An 18,990-nucleotide genomic window follows, 5' to 3' on the forward strand; every position below is an offset into this window, starting at 1 on the left:
CAGATAAACTATCCCTAGCAGGGAAAGTCTGAGCACAGGCACTCTTTTGCTCTTTAGCCCCTGGCCTGGGATTCACCCTCACTTGCTGAGGCGTGAAATTCTGCATACCAACTTTGCACAGAAGGTATGTTTGTGGTTGTTTGGGGATGGGTGGGAGGTCAAGAGCAGGGAAAAGCAGGTCTCCTTCACTACTAGACTCCTCTTCTATGCCTCCCTGCCATTCACTCACTCTGTCTTTGTTTCATTCTCTCCTTCCACAACACTCCTTCTCACTCACTCGCTCTATCACTTGTATTTTTGCCCTTGCTCTGCATTTTATAGTGGAAACATCTCTTGAATGAAGCATCTGAAAATGACGTGACATAAAATTTAAAACCTCCTTATTGGAAACCTAAAACATCACAAGACTTAATGTAACCCATTTCTTTCATAAAAAAGATTTTTAAAGTACCCCACAAAACAAATATAAAACACCACGAGTGCTAGAAGAATATTACATTAACGTTAAAGATAGAATAGGGCAAATGCATTTGCAGTTGAAACTGAAGTTTGGTACTTATTCAGATATTATTTACATTGCCAATTTTTAGCTGAGATTCTCAAGGAACTGAGAGAGAAAATGGAATACAAGTTTTGTCAGAAGTGGGATTCGAACCCACGCCTCCAGGAGAGACTGCGGCCTTAACGCAGCGCCTTAGACCACTCGGCCATCCTGACCCCATGCTGCTTTTTCATCTAAAGGGTGAGAAAGATATTAGGAACCAAAAAATGCACAGAGCTTAGGCCAATAGTGGCTAGAGCAAGAAAAAAACTCACTGCACTCTTCCAAGAAGACAATCCTATAAGCCACTGCGAGGGAAATGATCATATTTCTCAAGAAAAAAATTAGAGTAAACACAGGACTGTCAGAAGTGGGATTTGAACCCACGCCTCCAGAGGAGACTGCGACCTGAACGCAGCGCCTTAGACCACTCGGCCATGCTGACTTGCTTTCCCAGCATCTTCCAGAGGCCAGACAGCCATGCAGGTGAGGTACTGAAAAGGAATGCCCTCAATTTATTTATCCTATTATATGCACTTCCAACAGATCTTTGAACAATCTGTACAGAGCAGGACCTATGGAGAACTCTTTAGAACTTTGAGGCGAACAAAGAGAAAGTGCTATTCACCAGCCACTTGAACGGCTCAAAGCTGCTTTGAAATTGAGACAATAGCCACCTCTTGGCTGGCTAAAGCAATTTCAACAAGGGATCTCAAAGTCACAACATAGGGTGGAGTATGCAAATTTAAGCAGCCCCTGATCAAAGCCCTAAGGAAATTGCTGTAAGTGTGCTGGAGTCCAGTTGTCTACCAGATGCATGGCATTCTTCCAAATTTGCAGGGCCCGTCTGGCCAGTGCATACAAGAGCATGACTATTCCAGATGACCTCTTACATGGGTCCTATGCTCATTTGGTAAGGATTGCGCTTTGTCAGCAAGACGTTATAGAACCTAAATATATGAGAAACCCCATCTCTCTTGACAAGAGGAGAACGGAATAACGTGCCAAGTGAAGACCAACAGATGCAACTTCCATCAGATGTTAACCTGATAAAGGAGATTAAATCTCCAAAAGGCATGTCAGAAGTGGGATTCGAACCCACGCCTCCAAAGGAGACTGTGGCCGACACACAGCGCCTTAGACCTCTCGGCCATCCTGACAGTATAGGCTTTTAAGAAATGAATAAAAGTTACTCAGAAACGTCTACCTCCATGCAAGCCTGAAATAATTTAAACCTTCAAACACAAGGTGCAACTTTATGCACAGGACAATAAACACAGAAGAACACATACGAAAGCACTTTATTTCACAGGTATACAGTTTTCATGCTTTTAGAACACCACATACCTCTCACCAGCTATTTAGGGTCCTGTATCCGACTCACAACATTTCCTTGCCTGCGACCTCTCTCTCTACACAAACAACTACAGCACAGGAAGTAGGAAGGCAATAGGTGGGGCAGTTTATGCAAATTTATGCTGCCAATGTGCCTTGCAGATTCATGCAGGATTTCTAGATCCTTGCTGGATACAAGAGAGTAGGCCTTGTTCCAGATAAACTATCCCTAGCAGGGAAAGTCTGAGCACAGGCACTCTTTTGCTCTTTAGCCCCTGGCCTGGGACTCACCCTCACTTGCTGAGGCATGAAATTCTGCATACCAACTTTGCACAGAAGGTATGTTTGTGGTTGTTTGGGGATGGGTGGGAGGTCAAGAGCAGGGAAAAGCAGGTCTCCTTCACTACTAGACTCCTCTTCTATGCCTCCCTGCCGTTCACTCACTCTGTCTTTGTTTCATTCTCTCCTTCCACAACACTCCTTCTCACTCACTCGCTCTATCACTTGTATTTTTGCCCTTGCTCTGCATTCTATAGTGGAAACATCTCTTGAATGAAGCATCTGAAAATGACGTGACATAAAATTTAAAACCTCCGTATTGGAAACCTAAAACATCACAAGACTTAATGTAACCCATTTCTTTCATAAAAAAGATTTTTAAAGTACCCCACAAAACAAATATAAAACACCACGAGTGCTAGAAGAATATTACATTAACGTTAAAGATAGAATAGGGCAAATGCATTTGCAGTTGAAACTGAAGTTTGGTACTTATTCAGATATTATTTACATTGCCAATTTTTAGCTGAGATTCTAAAGGAACTGAGAGAGAAAATGGAATTCAAGTTTTGTCAGAAGTGGGATTCGAACCCACGCCTCCAGGAGAGACTGCGGCCTTAATGCAGCACCTTAGACCACTCGGCCATCCTGACCCCATGCTGCATTTTCATCTAAAGGGTGAGAAAGATATTAGGAACCAAAAAATGCACAGAGCTTAGGCCAATAGTGGCTAGAGCAAGAAAAAAACTCACTGCACTCTTCCAAGAAGACAATCCTATAAGCCACTGCGAGGGAAATGATCATATTTCTCAAGAAAAAAATTAGAGTAAACAAAAGACTGTCAGAAGTGGGATTTGAACCCACGCCTCCAGAGGAGACTGCGACCTGAACGCAGCGCCTTAGACCACTCGGCCATCCTGACTTGCTTTCCCAGCATCTTCCAGAGGCCAGACAGCCATGCAGGTGAGGTACTGAAAAGGAATGCCCTCAATTTATTTATCCTAGCATATGCACTTCCAACAGATCTTTGAACAATCTGTACAGAGCAGGACCTATGGAGAACTCTTTAGAACTTTGAGGCGAACAAAGGGAAAGTGCTATTCACCAGCCACTTGAACGGCTCAAAGCTGCTTTGAAATTGAGACAATAGCCACCTCTTGGCTGGCTAAAGCAATTTCAACAAGGGATCTCAAAGTCACAACATAGGGTGGAGTATGCAAATTTAAGCAGCCCCTGATCAAAGCCCTAAGGAAATTGCTGTAAGTGTGCTGGAGTCCAGTTGTCTACCAGATGCATGGCATTCTTCCAAATTTGCAGGGCCCGTCTGGCCAGGGCATACAAGAGCATGACTCTTCCAGATGACCTCTTACATGGGTCCTATGCTCATTTGGTAAGGATTGCGCTTTGTCAGCAAGACGTTATAGAACCTAAATATATGAGAAACCCCATCTCTCTTGACAAGAGGAGAACGGAATAACGTGCCAAGTGAAGACCAACAGATGCAACTTCCATCAGATGTTAACCTGATAAAGGAGATTAAATCTCCGAAAGGCATGTCAGAAGTGGGATTCGAACCCACGCCTCCAAAGGAGACTCTGGCCTAAACACAGCGCCTTAGACCTCTCGGCCATCCTGACAGTATAGGCTTTTAAGAAATGAATAAAAGTTACTCAGAAACGTCTACCTCCATGCAAGCCTGAAATAATTTAAACCTTCAAACACAAGGTGCAACTTTATGCACAGGACAATAAACACAGAAGAACACATACGAAAGCACTTTATTTCGCAGGTATACAGTTTTCATGCTTTTAGAACACCACATACCTCTCACCAGCTATTTAGGGTCCTGTATCCGACTCACAACATTTCCTTGCCTGCGACCTCTCTCTCTACACAAACAACTACAGCACAGGAAGTAGGAAGGCAATAGGTGGGGCAGTTTATGCAAATTTATGCTGCCAATGTGCCTTGCAGATTCATGCAGGATTTCTAGAACCTTGCTGGATACAAGAGAGTAGGCCTTGTTCCAGATAAACTATCCCTAGCAGGGAAAGTCTGAGCACAGGCACTCTTTTGCTCTTTAGCCCCTGGCCTGGGACTCACCCTCACTTGCTGAGGCGTGAAATTCTGCATACCAACTTTGCACAGAAGGTATGTTTGTGGTTGTTTGGGGATGGGTGGGAGGTCAAGAGCAGGGAAAAGCAGGTCTCCTTCACTACTAGACTCCTCTTCTATGCCTCCCTGCCATTCACTCACTCTGTCTTTGTTTCATTCTCTCCTTCCACAACACTCCTTCTCACTCACTCGCTCTATCACTTGTATTTTTGCCCTTGCTCTGCATTCTATAGTGGAAACATCTCTTGAATGAAGCATCTGAAAATGACGTGACATAAAATTTAAAACCTCCTTATTGGAAACCTAAAACATCACAAGACTTAATGTAACCCATTTCTTTCATAAAAAAGATTTTTAAAGTACCCCACAAAACAAATATAAAACACCACGAGTGCTAGAAGAATATTACATTAACGTTAAAGATAGAATAGGGCAAATGCATTTGCAGTTGAAACTGAAGTTTGGTACTTATTCAGATATTATTTACATTGCCAATTTTTAGCTGAGATTCTAAAGGAACTGAGAGAGAAAATGGAATTCAAGTTTTGTCAGAAGTGGGATTTGAACCCACGCCTCCAGGAGAGACTGCGGCCTTAACGCAGCGCCTTAGACCACTCGGCCATCCTGACCCCATGCTGTTTTTTCATCTAAAGGGTGAGAAAGATATTAGGAACCAAAAAATGCACAGAGCTTAGGCCAATAGTGGCTAGAGCAAGAAAAAAACTCACTGCACTCTTCCAAGAAGACAATCCTATAAGCCACTGCGAGGGAAATGATCATATTTCTCAAGAAAAAAATTAGAGTAAACACAGGACTGTCAGAAGTGGGATTTGAACCCACACCTCCAGAGGAGACTGCGACCTGAACGCAGCGCCTTAGACCACTCGGCCATCCTGACTTGCTTTCCCAGCATCTTCCAGAGGCCAGACAGCCATGCAGGTGAGGTACTGAAAAGGAATGCCCTCAATTTATTTATCCTATTATATGCACTTCCAACAGATCTTTGAACAATCTGTACAGAGCAGGACCTATGGAGAACTCTTTAGAACTTTGAGGCGAACAAAGAGAAAGTGCTATTCACCAGCCATTTGAACGGCTCAAAGCTGCTTTGAAATTGAGACAATAGCCACCTCTTGGCTGGCTAAAGCAATTTCAACAAGGGATCTCAAAGTCACAACATAGGGTGGAGTATGCAAATTTAAGCAGCCCCTGATCAAAGCCCTAAGGAAATTGCTGTAAGTGTGCTGGAGTCAAGTTGTCTACCAGATGCATGGCATTCTTCCAAATTTGCAGGGCCCGTCTGGCCAGGGCATACAAGAGCATGACTCTTCCAGATGACCTCTTACATGGGTCCTATGCTCATTTGGTAAGGATTGCGCTTTGTCAGCAAGACGTTATAGAACCTAAATATATGAGAAACCCCATCTCTCTTGACAAGAGGAGAACGGAATAACGTGCCAAGTGAAGACCAACAGATGCAACTTCCATCAGATGTTAACCTGATAAAGGCGATTAAATCTCCAAAAGGCATGTCAGAAGTGGGATTCGAACCCACGCCTCCAAAGGAGACTGTGGCCTAAACACAGCGCCTTAGACCTCTCGGCCATCCTGACAGTATAGGCTTTTAAGAAATGAATAAAAGTTACTCAGAAACGTCTACCTCCATGCAAGCCTGAAATAATTTAAACCTTCAAACACAAGGTGCAACTTTATGCACAGGACAATAAACACAGAAGAACACATACGAAAGCACTTTATTTCACAGGTATACAGTTTTCATGCTTTTAGAACACCACATACCTCTCACCAGCTATTTAGGGTCCTGTATCCGACTCACAACATTTCCTTGCCTGCGACCTCTCTCTCTACACAAACAACTACAGCACAGGAAGTAGGAAGGCAATAGGTGGGGCAGTTTATGCAAATTTATGCTGCCAATGTGCCTTGCAGATTCATGCAGGATTTCTAGATCCTTGCTGGATACAAGAGAGTAGGCCTTGTTCCAGATAAACTATCCCTAGCAGGGAAAGTCTGAGCACAGGCACTCTTTTGCTCTTTAGCCCCTGGCCTGGGATTCACCCTCACTTGCTGAGGCGTGAAATTCTGCATACCAACTTTGCACAGAAGGTATGTTTGTGGTTGTTTGGGGATGGGTGGGAGGTCAAGAGCAGGGAAAAGCAGGTCTCCTTCACTACTAGACTCCTCTTCTATGCCTCCCTGCCATTCACTCACTCTGTCTTTGTTTCATTCTCTCCTTCCACAACACTCCTTCTCACTCACTCGCTCTATCACTTGTATTTTTGCCCTTGCTCTGCATTCTATAGTGGAAACATCTCTTGAATGAAGCATCTGAAAATGACGTGACATAAAATTTAAAACCTCCTTATTGGAAACCTAAAACATCACAAGACTTAATGTAACCCATTTCTTTCATAAAAAAGATTTTTAAAGTACCCCACAAAACAAATATAAAACACCACGAGTGCTAGAAGAATATTACATTAACGTTAAAGATAGAATAGGGCAAATGCATTTGCAGTTGAAACTGAAGTTTGGTACTTATTCAGATATTATTTACATTGCCAATTTTTAGCTGAGATTCTAAAGGAACTGAGAGAGAAAATGGAATTCAAGTTTTGTCAGAAGTGGGATTCGAACCCACGCCTCCAGGAGAGACTGCGGCCTTAACGCAGCGCCTTAGACCACTCGGCCATCCTGACCCCATGCTGCTTTTTCATCTAAAGGGTGAGAAAGATATTAGGAACCAAAAAATGCACAGAGCTTAGGCCAATAGTGGCTAGAGCAAGAAAAAAACTCACTGCACTCTTCCAAGAAGACAATCCTATAAGCCACTGCGAGGGAAATGATCATATTTCTCAAGAAAATAATTAGAGTAAACACAGGACTGTCAGAAGTGGGATTTGAACCCACGCCTCCAGAGGAGACTGCGACCTGAACGCAGCGCCTTAGACCACTCGGCCATCCTGACTTGTTTTCCCAGCGTCTTCCAGAGGCCAGACAGCCATGCAGGTGAGGTACTGAAAAGGAATGCCCTCAATTTATTTATCCTATTATATGCACTTCCAACAGATCTTTGAACAATCTGTACAGAGTAGGACCTATGGAGAACTCTTTAGAACTTTGAGGCAAACAAAGAGAAAGTGCTATTCACCAGCCACTTGAACGGCTCAAAGCTGCTTTGAAATTGAGACAATAGCCACCTCTTGGCTGGCTAAAGCAATTTCAACAAGGGATCTCAAAGTCACAACATAGGGTGGAGTATGCAAATTTAAGCAGCCCCTGATCAAAGCCCTAAGGAAATTGCTGTAAGTGTGCTGGAGTCCAGTTGTCTAGCAGATGCATGGCATTCTTCCAAATTTGCAGGGCCCGTCTGGCCAGTGCATACAAGAGCATGACTATTCCAGATGACCTCTTACATGGGTCCTATGCTCATTTGGTAAGGATTGCGCTTTGTCAGCAAGACGTTATAGAACCTAAATATATGAGAAACCCCATCTCTCTTGACAAGAGGAGAACGGAATAATGTGCCAAGTGAAGACCAACAGATGCAACTTCCATCAGATGTTAACCTGATAAAGGAGATTAAATCTCCAAAAGGCATGTCAGAAGTGGGATTCGAACCCACGCCTCCAAAGGAGACTGTGGCCTAAACACAGCGCCTTAGACCTCTCGGCCATCCTGACAGTATAGGCTTTTAAGAAATGAATAAAAGTTACTCAGAAACGTCTACCTCCATGCAAGCCTGAAATAATTTAAACCTTCAAACACAAGGTGCAACTTTATGCACAGGACAATAAACACAGAAGAACACATACGAAAGCACTTTATTTCACAGGTATACAGTTTTCATGCTTTTAGAACACCACATACCTCTCACCAGCTATTTAGGGTCCTGTATCCGACTCACAACATTTCCTTGCCTGCGACCTCTCTCTCTACACAAACAACTACAGCACAGGAAGTAGGAAGGCAATAGGTGGGGCAGTTTATGCAAATTTATGCTGCCAATGTGCCTTGCAGATTCATGCAGGATTTCTAGATCCTTGCTGGATACAAGAGAGTAGGCCTTGTTCCAGATAAACTATCCCTAGCAGGGAAAGTCTGAGCACAGGCACTCTTTTGCTCTTTAGCCCCTGGCCTGGGATTCACCCTCACTTGCTGAGGCGTGAAATTCTGCATACCAACTTTGCACAGAAGGTATGTTTGTGGTTGTTTGGGGATGGGTGGGAGGTCAAGAGCAGGGAAAAGCAGGTCTCCTTCACTACTAGACTACTCTTCTATGCCTCCCTGCCGTTCACTCACTCTGTCTTTGTTTCATTCTCTCCTTCCACAACACTCCTTCTCACTCACTCGCTCTATCACTTGTATTTTTGCCCTTGCTCTGCATTCTATAGTGGAAACATCTCTTGAATGAAGCATCTGAAAATGACGTGACATAAAATTTAAAACCTCCTTATTGGAAACCTAAAACATCACAAGACTTAATGTAACCCATTTCTTTCATAAAAAAGATTTTTAAAGTACCCCACAAAACAAATATAAAACACCACGAGTGCTAGAAGAATATTACATTAACGTTAAAGATAGAATAGGGCAAATGCATTTGCAGTTGAAACTGAAGTTTGGTACTTATTCAGATATTATTTACATTGCCAATTTTTAGCTGAGATTCTAAAGGAACTGAGAGAGAAAATGGAATTCAAGTTTTGTCAGAAGTGGGATTTGAACCGACGCCTCCAGGAGAGACTGCGGCCTTAACGCAGCGCCTTAGACAACTCGGCCATCCTGACCCCATGCTGCTTTTTCATCTAAAGGGTGAGAAAGATATTAGGAACCAAAAAATGCACAGAGCTTAGGCCAATAGTGGCTAGAGCAAGAAAAAAACTCACTGCACTCTTCCAAGAAGACAATCCTATAAGCCACTGCGAGGGAAATGATCATATTTCTCAAGAAAAAAATTAGAGTATACACAGGACTGTCAGAAGTGGGATTTGAACCCACACCTCCAGAGGAGACTGCGACCTGAACGCAGCGCCTTAGACCACGCGGCCATCCTGACTTGCTTTCCCAGCATCTTCCAGAGGCCAGACAGCCATGCAGGTGAGGTACTGAAAAGGAATGCCCTCAATTTATTTATCCTATTATATGCACTTCCAACAGATCTTTGAACAATCTGTACAGAGCAGGACCTATGGAGAACTCTTTAGAACTTTGAGGCGAACAAAGAGAAAGTGCTATTCACCAGCCACTTGAACGGCTCAAAGCTGCTTTGAAATTGAGACAATAGCCACCTCTTGGCTGGCTAAAGCAATTTCAACAAGGGATCTCAAAGTCACAACATAGGGTGGAGTATGCAAATTTAAGCAGCCCCTGATCAAAGCCCTAAGGAAATTGCTGTAAGTGTGCTGGAGTCCAGTTGTCTACCAGATGCATGGCATTCTTCCAAATTTGCAGGGCCCGTCTGGCCAGGGCATACAAGAGCATGACTCTTCCAGATGACCTCTTACATGGGTCCTATGCTCATTTGGTAAGGATTGCGCTTTGTCAGCAAGACGTTATAGAACCTAAATATATGAGAAACCCCATCTCTCTTGACAAGAGGAGAACGGAATAACGTGCCAAGTGAAGACCAACAGATGCAACTTCCATCAGATGTTAACCTAATAAAGGAGATTAAATCTCCAAAAGGCATGTCAGAAGTGGGATTCGAACCCACGCCTCCAAAGGAGACTGTGGCCTAAACACAGCGCCTTAGACCTCTCGGCCATCCTGACAGTATAGGCTTTTAAGAAATGACTAAAAGTTACTCAGAAACGTCTACCTCAATGCAAGCCTGAAATAATTTAAACCTTCAAACACAAGGTGCAACTTTATGCACAGGACAATAAACACAGAAGAACACATACGAAAGCACTTTATTTCACAGGTATACAGTTTTCATGCTTTTAGAACACCACATACCTCTCACCAGCTATTTAGGGTCCTGTATCCGACTCACAACATTTCCTTGCCTGCGAGCTCTCTCTCTACACAAACAACTACAGCACAGGAAGTAGGAAGGCAATAGGTGGGGCAGTTTATGCAAATTTATGCTGCCAATGTGCCTTGCAGATTCATGCAGGATTTCTAGATCCTTGCTGGATACAAGAGAGTAGGCCTTGTTCCAGATAAACTATCCCTAGCAGGGAAAGTCTGAGCACAGGCACTCTTTTGCTCTTTAGCCCCTGGCCTGGGACTCACCCTCACTTGCTGAGGCGTGAAATTCTGCATACCAACTTTGCACAGAAGGTATGTTTGTGGTTGTTTGGGGATGGGTGGGAGGTCAAGAGCAGGGAAAAGCAGGTCTCCTTCACTACTAGACTCCTCTTCTATGCCTCCCTGCAGTTCACTCACTCTGTCTTTGTTTCATTCTGTCCTTCCACAACACTCCTTCTCACTCACTCGCTCTATCACTTGTATTTTTGCCCTTGCTCTGCATTCTATAGTGGAAACATCTCTTGAAAGAAGCATCTGAAAATGACGTGACATAAAATTTAAAACCTCCTTATTGGAAACCTAAAACATCACAAGACTTAATGTAACCCATTTCTTTCATAAAAAACATTTTTAAAGTACCCCACAAAAGAAATATAAAACACCACGAGTGCTAGAAGAATATTACATTAACGTTAAAGATAGAATAGGGCAAATGCCTTTGCAGTTGAAACTGAAGTTTGGTACTTATTCAGATATTATTTACATTGCCAATTTTTAGCTGAGATTCTAAAGGAACTGAGAGAGAAAATGGAATTCAAGTTTTGTCAGAAGTGGGATTCGAACCCACGCCTCCAGGAGAGACTGCGGCCTTAACGCAGCGCCTTAGACCACTCGGCCATCCTGACCCCATGGTGCTTTTTCATCTAAAGGGTGAGAAAGATATTAGGAACCAAAAAATGCACAGAGCTTAGGCCAATAGTGGCTAGAGCAAGAAAAAAACTCACTGCACTCTTCCAAGAAGACAATCCTATAAGCCACTGCGAGGGAAATGATCATATTTCTCAAGAAAAAAATTAGAGTAAACACAGGACTGTCAGAAGTGGGATTTGAACCCACGCCTCCAGAGGAGACTGCGACCTGAACGCAGCGCCTTAGACCACTCGGCCATCCTGACTTGCTTTCCCAGCATCTTCCAGAGGCCAGACAGCCATGCAGGTGAGGTACTGAAAAGGAATGCCCTCAATTTATTTATCCTATTATATGCACTTCCAACAGATCTTTGAACAATCTGTACAGAGCAGGACCTATGGAGAACTCTTTAGAACTTTGAGGCAAACAAAGAGAAAGTGCTATTCACCAGCCACTTGAACGGCTCAAAGCTGCTTTGAAATTGAGACAATAGCCACCTCTTGGCTGGCTAAAGCAATTTCAACAAGGGATCTCAAAGTCACAACATAGGGTGGAGTATGCAAATTTAAGCAGCCCCTGATCAAAGCCCTGAGGAGATTGCTGTAAGTGTGCTGGAGTCCAGTTGTCTACCAGATGAATGGCATTCTTCCAAATTTGCAGGGCCCGTCTGGCCAGGGCATACAAGAGCATGACTCTTCCAGATGACCTCTTACATGGGTCCTATGCTCATTTGGTAAGGATTGCGCTTTGTCAGCAAGACGTTATAGAACCTAAATATATGAGAAACCCCATCTCTCTTGACAAGAGGAGAACGGAATAACGTGCCAAGTGAAGACCAACAGATGCAACTTCCATCAGATGTTAACCTGATAAAGGAGATTAAATCTCCAAAAGGCATGTCAGAAGTGGGATTCGAACCCACGCCTCCAAAGGAGACTGTGGCCTAAACACAGCGCCTTAGACCTCTCGGCCATCCTGACAGTATAGGCTTTTAATAAATGAATAAAAGTTACTCAGAAACGTCTACCTCCATGCAAGCCTGAAATAATTTAAACCTTCAAACACAAGGTGCAACTTTATGCACAGGACAATAAACACAGAAGAACACATACGAAAGCACTTTATTTCACAGGTATACAGTTTTCATGCTTTTAGAACACCACATACCTCTCACCAGCTATTTAGGGTCCTGTATCCGACTCACAACATTTCCTTGCCTGCGACCTCTCTCTCTACACAAACAACTACAGCACAGGAAGTAGGAAGGCAATAGGTGGGGCAGTTTATGCAAATTTATGCTGCCAATGTGCCTTGCAGGTTCATGCAGGATTTCTAGATCCTTGCTGGATACAAGAGAGTAGGCCTTGTTCCAGATAAACTATCCCTAGCAGGGAAAGTCTGAGCACAGGCACTCTTTTGCTCTTTAGCCCCTGGCCTGGGACTCACCCTCACTTGCTGAGGCATGAAATTCTGCATACCAACTTTGCACAGAAGGTATGTTTGTGGTTGTTTGGGGGATGGGTGGGAGGTCAAGAGCAGGGAAAAGCAGGTCTCCTTCTTTACTAGACTACTCTTCTATGCCTCCCTGCCGTTCACTCACTCTGTTTTTGTTTCATTCTCTCCTTCCACAACACTCCTTCTCACTCCTTCGCTCTATCACTTGTATTTTTGCCCTTGCTCTGCATTCTATAGTGGAAACATCTCTTGAATGAAGCATCTGAAAATGACGTGACATAAAATTTAAAACCTCCTTATTGGAAACCTAAAACATCACAAGACTTAATGTAACCCATTTCTTTCATAAAAAAGATTTTTAAAGTACCCCACAAAAGAAATATAAAACACCACGAGTGCTAGAAGAATATTACATTAACGTTAAAGATAGAATAGGGCAAATGCATTTGCAGTTGAAACTGAAGTTTGGTACTTATTCAGATATTATTTACATTGCCAATTTTTAGCTGAGATTCTAAAGGAACTGAGAGAGAAAATGGAATTCAAGTTTTGTCAGAAGTGGGATTCGAACCCACGCCTCCAGGAGAAACTACGGCCTTAACGCAGCGCCTTAGACCACTCGGCCATCCTGACCCAATGCTGCTTTTTCATCTAAAGGGTGAGAAAGATATTAGGAACCAAAAAATGCACAGAGCTGAGGCCAATAGTGGCTAGAGCAAGAAAAAAACTCACTGCACTCTTCCAAGAAGACAATCCTATAAGCCACTGCGAGGGAAATGATCATATTTCTCAAGAAAAAAATTAGAGTAAACACAGGACTGTCAGGAGTGGGATTTGAACCCACGCCTCCAGAGGAGACTGCGACCTGAACGCAGCGCCTTAGACCACTCGGCCATCCTGACTTGCTTTCCCAGCATCTTCCAGAGGCCAGACAGCCATGCAGGTGAGGTACTGAAAAGGAATGCCCTCAATTTATTTATCCTATTATATGCACTTCCAACAGATCTTTGAACAATCTGTACAGAGCAGGACCTATGGAGAACTCTTTAGAACTTTGAGGCAAACAAAGAGAAAGTGCTATTCACCAGCCACTTGAACGGCTCAAAGCTGCTTTGAAATTGAGACAATAGCCACCTCTTGGCTGGCTAAAGCAATTTCAACAAGGGATCTCAAAGTCACAACATAGGGTGGAGTATGCAAATTTAAGCAGCCCCTGATCAAAGCCCTGAGGAAATTGCTGTAAGTGTGCTGGAGTCCAGTTGTCTACCAGATGAATGGCATTCTTCCAAATTTGCAGGGCCCGTCTGGCCAGGGCATACAAGAGCATGACTCTTCCAGATGACCTCTTACATGGGTCCTATGCTCATTTGGTAAGGATTGCGCTTTGTCAGCAAGACGTTATAGAACCTAAATATATGAGAAACCCCATCTCTCTTGACAAGAGGAGAACGGAATAACGTGCCAAGTGAAGACCAACAGATGCAACTTCCATCAGATGTTAACCTGATATAGGAGATTAAATCTCCAAAAGGCATGTCAGAAGTGGGATTCGAACCCACGCCTCCAAAGGAGACTGTGGCCTAAACACAGCGCCTTAGACCTCTCGGCCATCCTGACAGTATATGCTTTTAAGAAATGAATAAAAGTTACTCAGAAACGTCTACCTCAATGCAAGCCTGAAATAATTTAAACCTTCAAACACAAGGTGCAACTTTATGCACAGGACAATAAACACAGAAGAACACATACGAAAGCACTTTATTTCACAGGTATACAGTTTTCATGCTTTTAGAACACCACATACCTCTCACCAGCTATTTAGGGTCCTGTATCCGACTCACAACATTTCCTTGCCTGCGAGCTCTCTCTCTACACAAACAACTACAGCACAGGAAGTAGGAAGGCAATAGGTGGGGCAGTTTATGCAAATTTATGCTGCCAATGTGCCTTGCAGATTCATGCAGGATTTCTAGATCCTTGCTGGATACAAGAGAGTAGGCCTTGTTCCAGATAAACTATCCCTAGCAGGGAAAGTCTGAGCACAGGCACTCTTTTGCTCTTTAGCCCCTGGCCTGGGACTCACCCTCACTTGCTGAGGCGTGAAATTCTGCATACCAACTTTGCACAGAAGGTATGTTTGTGGTTGTTTGGGGATGGGTGGGAGGTCAAGAGCAGGGAAAAGCAGGTCTCCTTCACTACTAGACTCCTCTTCTATGCCTCCCTGCCATTCACTCACTCTGTCTTTGTTTCATTCTCTCCTTCCACAACACGCTCTATCACTTGTATTTTTGCCCTTGCTCTGCATTGTATAGTGGAAACATCTCTTGAATTAAGCATCTGAAAATGACGTGACATAAAATTTAAAACCTCCTTATTGGAAACCTAAAACATCACAAGACTTAATGTAACCCATTTCTTTCATAAAAAAGATTTTTAAAGTACCCCACAAAACAAATATAAAACACCACGAGTGCTAGAAGAATATTACATTAACGTTAAAGATAGAATAGGGCAAATGCATTTGCAGTTGAAACTGAAGTTTGGTACTTATTCAGATATTATTTACATTGCCAATTTTTAGCTGAGATTCTAAAGGAACTGAGAGAGAAAATGGAATTCAAGTTTTGTCAGAAGTGGGATTCGAACCCACGCCTCCAGGAGAGACTGCGGCCTTAACGCAGCGCCTTAGACCACTCGGCCATCCTGACCCCATGCTGCTTTTTCATCTAAAGGGTGAGAAAGATATTAGGAACCAAAAAATGCACAGAGCTGAGGCCAATAGTGGCTAGAGCAAGAAAAAAACTCACTGCACTCTTCCAAGAAGACAATCCTATAAGCCACTGCGAGGGAAATGATCATATTTCTCAAGAAAATAATTAGAGTAAACACAGGACTGTCAGAAGTGGGATTTGAACCCACGCCTCCAGAGAAGACCGCGACCTGAACGCAGCGCCTTAGACCACTAGGCCATCCTGACTTTCTTTCCCAGCATCTTCCAGAGGCCAGACAGCCATGCAGGTGAGGTACTGAAAAGGAATGCCCTCAATTTATTTATCCTATTATATGCACTTCCAACAGATCTTTGAACAATCTGTACAGAGCAGGACCTATGGAGAACTCTTTAGAACTTTGAGGCGAACAAAGAGAAAGTGCTATTCACCAGCCACTTGAACGGCTCAAAGCTGCTTTGAAATTGAGACAATAGCCACCTCTTGGCTGGCTAAAGCAATTTCAACAAGGGATCTCAAAGTCACAACATAGGGTGGAGTATGCAAATTTAAGCAGCCCCTGATCAAAGCCCTAAGGAAATTGCTGTAAGTGTGCTGGAGTCCAGTTGTCTACCAGATGCATGGCATTCTTCCAAATTTGCAGGGCCCGTCTGGCCAGGGCATACAAGAGCATGACTCTTCCAGATGACCTCTTACATGGGTCCTATGCTCATTTGGTAAGGATTGCGCTTTGTCAGCAAGACGTTATAGAACCTAAATATATGAGAAACCCCATCTCTCTTGACAAGAGGAGAACGGAATAACGTGCCAAGTGAAGACCAACAGATGCAACTTCCATCAGATGTTAACCTGATAAAGGAGATTAAATCTCCAAAAGGCATGTCAGAAGTGGGATTCGAACCCACGCCTCCAAAGGAGACTGTGGCCTAAACACAGCGCCTTAGACCTCTCGGCCATCCTGACAGTATAGGCTTTTAAGAAATGAATAAAAGTTACTCAGAAACGTCTACCTCCATGCAAGCCTGAAATAATTTAAACCTTCAAACACAAGGTGCAACTTTATGCACAGGACAATAAACACAGAAGAACACATACGAAAGCACTTTATTTCACAGGTATACAGTTTTCATGCTTTTAGAACACCACATACCTCTCACCAGCTATTTAGGGTCCTGTATCCGACTCACAACATTTCCTTGCCTGCGACCTCTCTCTCTACACAAACAACTACAGCACAGGAAGTAGGAAGGCAATAGGTGGGGCAGTTTATGCAAATTTATGCTGCCAATGTGCCTTGCAGATTCATGCAGGATTTCTAGATCCTTGCTGGATACAAGAGAGTAGGCCTTGTTCCAGATAAACTATCCCTAGCAGGGAAAGTCTGAGCACAGGCACTCTTTTGCTCTTTAGCCCCTGGCCTGGGACTCACCCTCACTTGCTGAGGCGTGAAATTCTGCATACCAACTATGCACAGAAGGTATGTTTGTGGTTGTTTGGGGATGGGTGGGAGGTCAAGAGCAGGGAAAAGCAGGTCTCCTTCACTACTAGACTCCTCTTCTATGCCTCCCTGCCGTTCACTCACTCTGTCTTTGTTTCATTCTCTCCTTCCACAACACTCCTTCTCACTCACTCGCTCTATCACTTGTATTTTTGCCCTTGCTCTGCATTCTATAGTGGAAACATCTCTTGAATGAAGCATCTGAAAATGACGTGACATAAAATTTAAAACCTCCTTATTGGAAACCTAAAACATCACAAGACTTAATGTAACCCATTTCTTTCATAAAAAAGATTTTTAAAGTACCCCACAAAACAAATATAAAACACCACGAGTGCTAGAAGAATATTACATTAACGTTAAAGATAGAATAGGGCAAATGCATTTGCAGTTGAAACTGAAGTTTGGTACTTATTCAGATATTATTTACATTGCCAATTTTTAGCTGAGATTCTAAAGGAACTGAGAGAGAAAATGGAATTCAAGTTTTGTCAGAAGTGGGATTTGAACCGACGCCTCCAGGAGAGACTGCGGCCTTAACGCAGCGCCTTAGACAACTCGGCCATCCTGACCCCATGCTGCTTTTTCATCTAAAGGGTGAGAAAGATATTAGGAACCAAAAAATGCACAGAGCTTAGGCCAATAGTGGCTAGAGCAAGAAAAAAACTCACTGCACTCTTCCAAGAAGACAATCCTATAAGCCACTGCGAGGGAAATGATCATATTTCTCAAGAAAAAAATTAGAGTATACACAGGACTGTCAGAAGTGGGATTTGAACCCACACCTCCAGAGGAGACTGCGACCTGAACGCAGCGCCTTAGACCACGCGGCCATCCTGACTTGCTTTCCCAGCATCTTCCAGAGGCCAGACAGCCATGCAGGTGAGGTACTGAAAAGGAATGCCCTCAATTTATTTATCCTATTATATGCACTTCCAACAGATCTTTGAACAATCTGTACAGAGCAGGACCTATGGAGAACTCTTTAGAACTTTGAGGCGAACAAAGAGAAAGTGCTATTCACCAGCCACTTGAACGGCTCAAAGCTGCTTTGAAATTGAGACAATAGCCACCTCTTGGCTGGCTAAAGCAATTTCAACAAGGGATCTCAAAGTCACAACATAGGGTGGAGTATGCAAATTTAAGCAGCCCCTGATCAAAGCCCTAAGGAAATTGCTGTAAGTGTGCTGGAGTCCAGTTGTCTACCAGATGCATGGCATTCTTCCAAATTTGCAGGGCCCGTCTGGCCAGGGCATACAAGAGCATGACTCTTCCAGATGACCTCTTACATGGGTCCTATGCTCATTTGGTAAGGATTGCGCTTTGTCAGCAAGACGTTATAGAACCTAAATATATGAGAAACCCCATCTCTCTTGACAAGAGGAGAACGGAATAACGTGCCAAGTGAAGACCAACAGATGCAACTTCCATCAGATGTTAACCTAATAAAGGAGATTAAATCTCCAAAAGGCATGTCAGAAGTGGGATTCGAACCCACGCCTCCAAAGGAGACTGTGGCCTAAACACAGCGCCTTAGACCTCTCGGCCATCCTGACAGTATAGGCTTTTAAGAAATGACTAAAAGTTACTCAGAAACGTCTACCTCAATGCAAGCCTGAAATAATTTAAACCTTCAAACACAAGGTGCAACTTTATGCACAGGACAATAAACACAGAAGAACACATACGAAAGCACTTTATTTCACAGGTATACAGTTTTCATGCTTTTAGAACACCACATACCTCTCACCAGCTATTTAGGGTCCTGTATCCGACTCACAACATTTCCTTGCCTGCGAGCTCTCTCTCTACACAAACAACTACAGCACAGGAAGTAGGAAGGCAATAGGTGGGGCAGTTTATGCAAATTTATGCTGCCAATGTGCCTTGCAGATTCATGCAGGATTTCTAGATCCTTGCTGGATACAAGAGAGTAGGCCTTGTTCCAGATAAACTATCCCTAGCAGGGAAAGTCTGAGCACAGGCACTCTTTTGCTCTTTAGCCCCTGGCCTGGGACTCACCCTCACTTGCTGAGGCGTGAAATTCTGCATACCAACTTTGCACAGAAGGTATGTTTGTGGTTGTTTGGGGATGGGTGGGAGGTCAAGAGCAGGGAAAAGCAGGTCTCCTT

At 43.5% G+C, this 18,990-nt stretch overlaps 20 non-coding genes across 20 annotated transcripts; all 20 read right to left on the reverse strand.

Moving 5' to 3' along the window:
* Window positions 1-634: 634 nt before the first annotated feature.
* Window positions 635-717, reverse strand: TRNAL-AAG (transfer RNA leucine (anticodon AAG)). Its single transcript has one exon. It is a non-coding gene; the product is annotated as a tRNA-Leu (tRNA).
* Window positions 718-1,618: 901 nt separating this feature from the next.
* On the reverse strand, window positions 1,619-1,701 carry TRNAR-UCG (transfer RNA arginine (anticodon UCG)). The gene has a single exon. It is a non-coding gene; the product is annotated as a tRNA-Arg (tRNA).
* A 1,293-nt stretch (window positions 1,702-2,994) lies between these two features.
* On the reverse strand, window positions 2,995-3,077 carry TRNAL-CAG (transfer RNA leucine (anticodon CAG)). Its single transcript has one exon. It is a non-coding gene; the product is annotated as a tRNA-Leu (tRNA).
* A 632-nt stretch (window positions 3,078-3,709) lies between these two features.
* TRNAL-UAG (transfer RNA leucine (anticodon UAG)) lies at window positions 3,710-3,792 on the reverse strand. Its single transcript has one exon. It is a non-coding gene; the product is annotated as a tRNA-Leu (tRNA).
* Window positions 3,793-4,816: 1,024 nt separating this feature from the next.
* On the reverse strand, window positions 4,817-4,899 carry TRNAL-AAG (transfer RNA leucine (anticodon AAG)). Its single transcript has one exon. It is a non-coding gene; the product is annotated as a tRNA-Leu (tRNA).
* Window positions 4,900-5,085: 186 nt separating this feature from the next.
* TRNAL-CAG (transfer RNA leucine (anticodon CAG)) lies at window positions 5,086-5,168 on the reverse strand. The gene has a single exon. It is a non-coding gene; the product is annotated as a tRNA-Leu (tRNA).
* A 632-nt stretch (window positions 5,169-5,800) lies between these two features.
* On the reverse strand, window positions 5,801-5,883 carry TRNAL-UAG (transfer RNA leucine (anticodon UAG)). Its single transcript has one exon. It is a non-coding gene; the product is annotated as a tRNA-Leu (tRNA).
* A 1,024-nt stretch (window positions 5,884-6,907) lies between these two features.
* On the reverse strand, window positions 6,908-6,990 carry TRNAL-AAG (transfer RNA leucine (anticodon AAG)). Its single transcript has one exon. It is a non-coding gene; the product is annotated as a tRNA-Leu (tRNA).
* Window positions 6,991-7,176: 186 nt separating this feature from the next.
* Window positions 7,177-7,259, reverse strand: TRNAL-CAG (transfer RNA leucine (anticodon CAG)). Its single transcript has one exon. It is a non-coding gene; the product is annotated as a tRNA-Leu (tRNA).
* Window positions 7,260-7,891: 632 nt separating this feature from the next.
* On the reverse strand, window positions 7,892-7,974 carry TRNAL-UAG (transfer RNA leucine (anticodon UAG)). Its single transcript has one exon. It is a non-coding gene; the product is annotated as a tRNA-Leu (tRNA).
* A 2,008-nt stretch (window positions 7,975-9,982) lies between these two features.
* TRNAL-UAG (transfer RNA leucine (anticodon UAG)) lies at window positions 9,983-10,065 on the reverse strand. Its single transcript has one exon. It is a non-coding gene; the product is annotated as a tRNA-Leu (tRNA).
* Window positions 10,066-11,089: 1,024 nt separating this feature from the next.
* On the reverse strand, window positions 11,090-11,172 carry TRNAL-AAG (transfer RNA leucine (anticodon AAG)). Its single transcript has one exon. It is a non-coding gene; the product is annotated as a tRNA-Leu (tRNA).
* Window positions 11,173-11,358: 186 nt separating this feature from the next.
* TRNAL-CAG (transfer RNA leucine (anticodon CAG)) lies at window positions 11,359-11,441 on the reverse strand. The gene has a single exon. It is a non-coding gene; the product is annotated as a tRNA-Leu (tRNA).
* A 632-nt stretch (window positions 11,442-12,073) lies between these two features.
* On the reverse strand, window positions 12,074-12,156 carry TRNAL-UAG (transfer RNA leucine (anticodon UAG)). Its single transcript has one exon. It is a non-coding gene; the product is annotated as a tRNA-Leu (tRNA).
* Window positions 12,157-13,181: 1,025 nt separating this feature from the next.
* Window positions 13,182-13,264, reverse strand: TRNAL-AAG (transfer RNA leucine (anticodon AAG)). The gene has a single exon. It is a non-coding gene; the product is annotated as a tRNA-Leu (tRNA).
* Window positions 13,265-13,450: 186 nt separating this feature from the next.
* Window positions 13,451-13,533, reverse strand: TRNAL-CAG (transfer RNA leucine (anticodon CAG)). Its single transcript has one exon. It is a non-coding gene; the product is annotated as a tRNA-Leu (tRNA).
* A 632-nt stretch (window positions 13,534-14,165) lies between these two features.
* On the reverse strand, window positions 14,166-14,248 carry TRNAL-UAG (transfer RNA leucine (anticodon UAG)). The gene has a single exon. It is a non-coding gene; the product is annotated as a tRNA-Leu (tRNA).
* Window positions 14,249-15,256: 1,008 nt separating this feature from the next.
* TRNAL-AAG (transfer RNA leucine (anticodon AAG)) lies at window positions 15,257-15,339 on the reverse strand. Its single transcript has one exon. It is a non-coding gene; the product is annotated as a tRNA-Leu (tRNA).
* Window positions 15,340-16,240: 901 nt separating this feature from the next.
* On the reverse strand, window positions 16,241-16,323 carry TRNAL-UAG (transfer RNA leucine (anticodon UAG)). The gene has a single exon. It is a non-coding gene; the product is annotated as a tRNA-Leu (tRNA).
* Window positions 16,324-18,331: 2,008 nt separating this feature from the next.
* Window positions 18,332-18,414, reverse strand: TRNAL-UAG (transfer RNA leucine (anticodon UAG)). Its single transcript has one exon. It is a non-coding gene; the product is annotated as a tRNA-Leu (tRNA).
* Between the last annotated feature and the right edge of the window lie 576 nt (window positions 18,415-18,990).

Source organism: Triturus cristatus, chromosome 6, assembly GCF_964204655.1.
Source record: "Triturus cristatus chromosome 6, aTriCri1.1, whole genome shotgun sequence".
Taxonomy (NCBI): domain Eukaryota; kingdom Metazoa; phylum Chordata; class Amphibia; order Caudata; family Salamandridae; genus Triturus; species Triturus cristatus.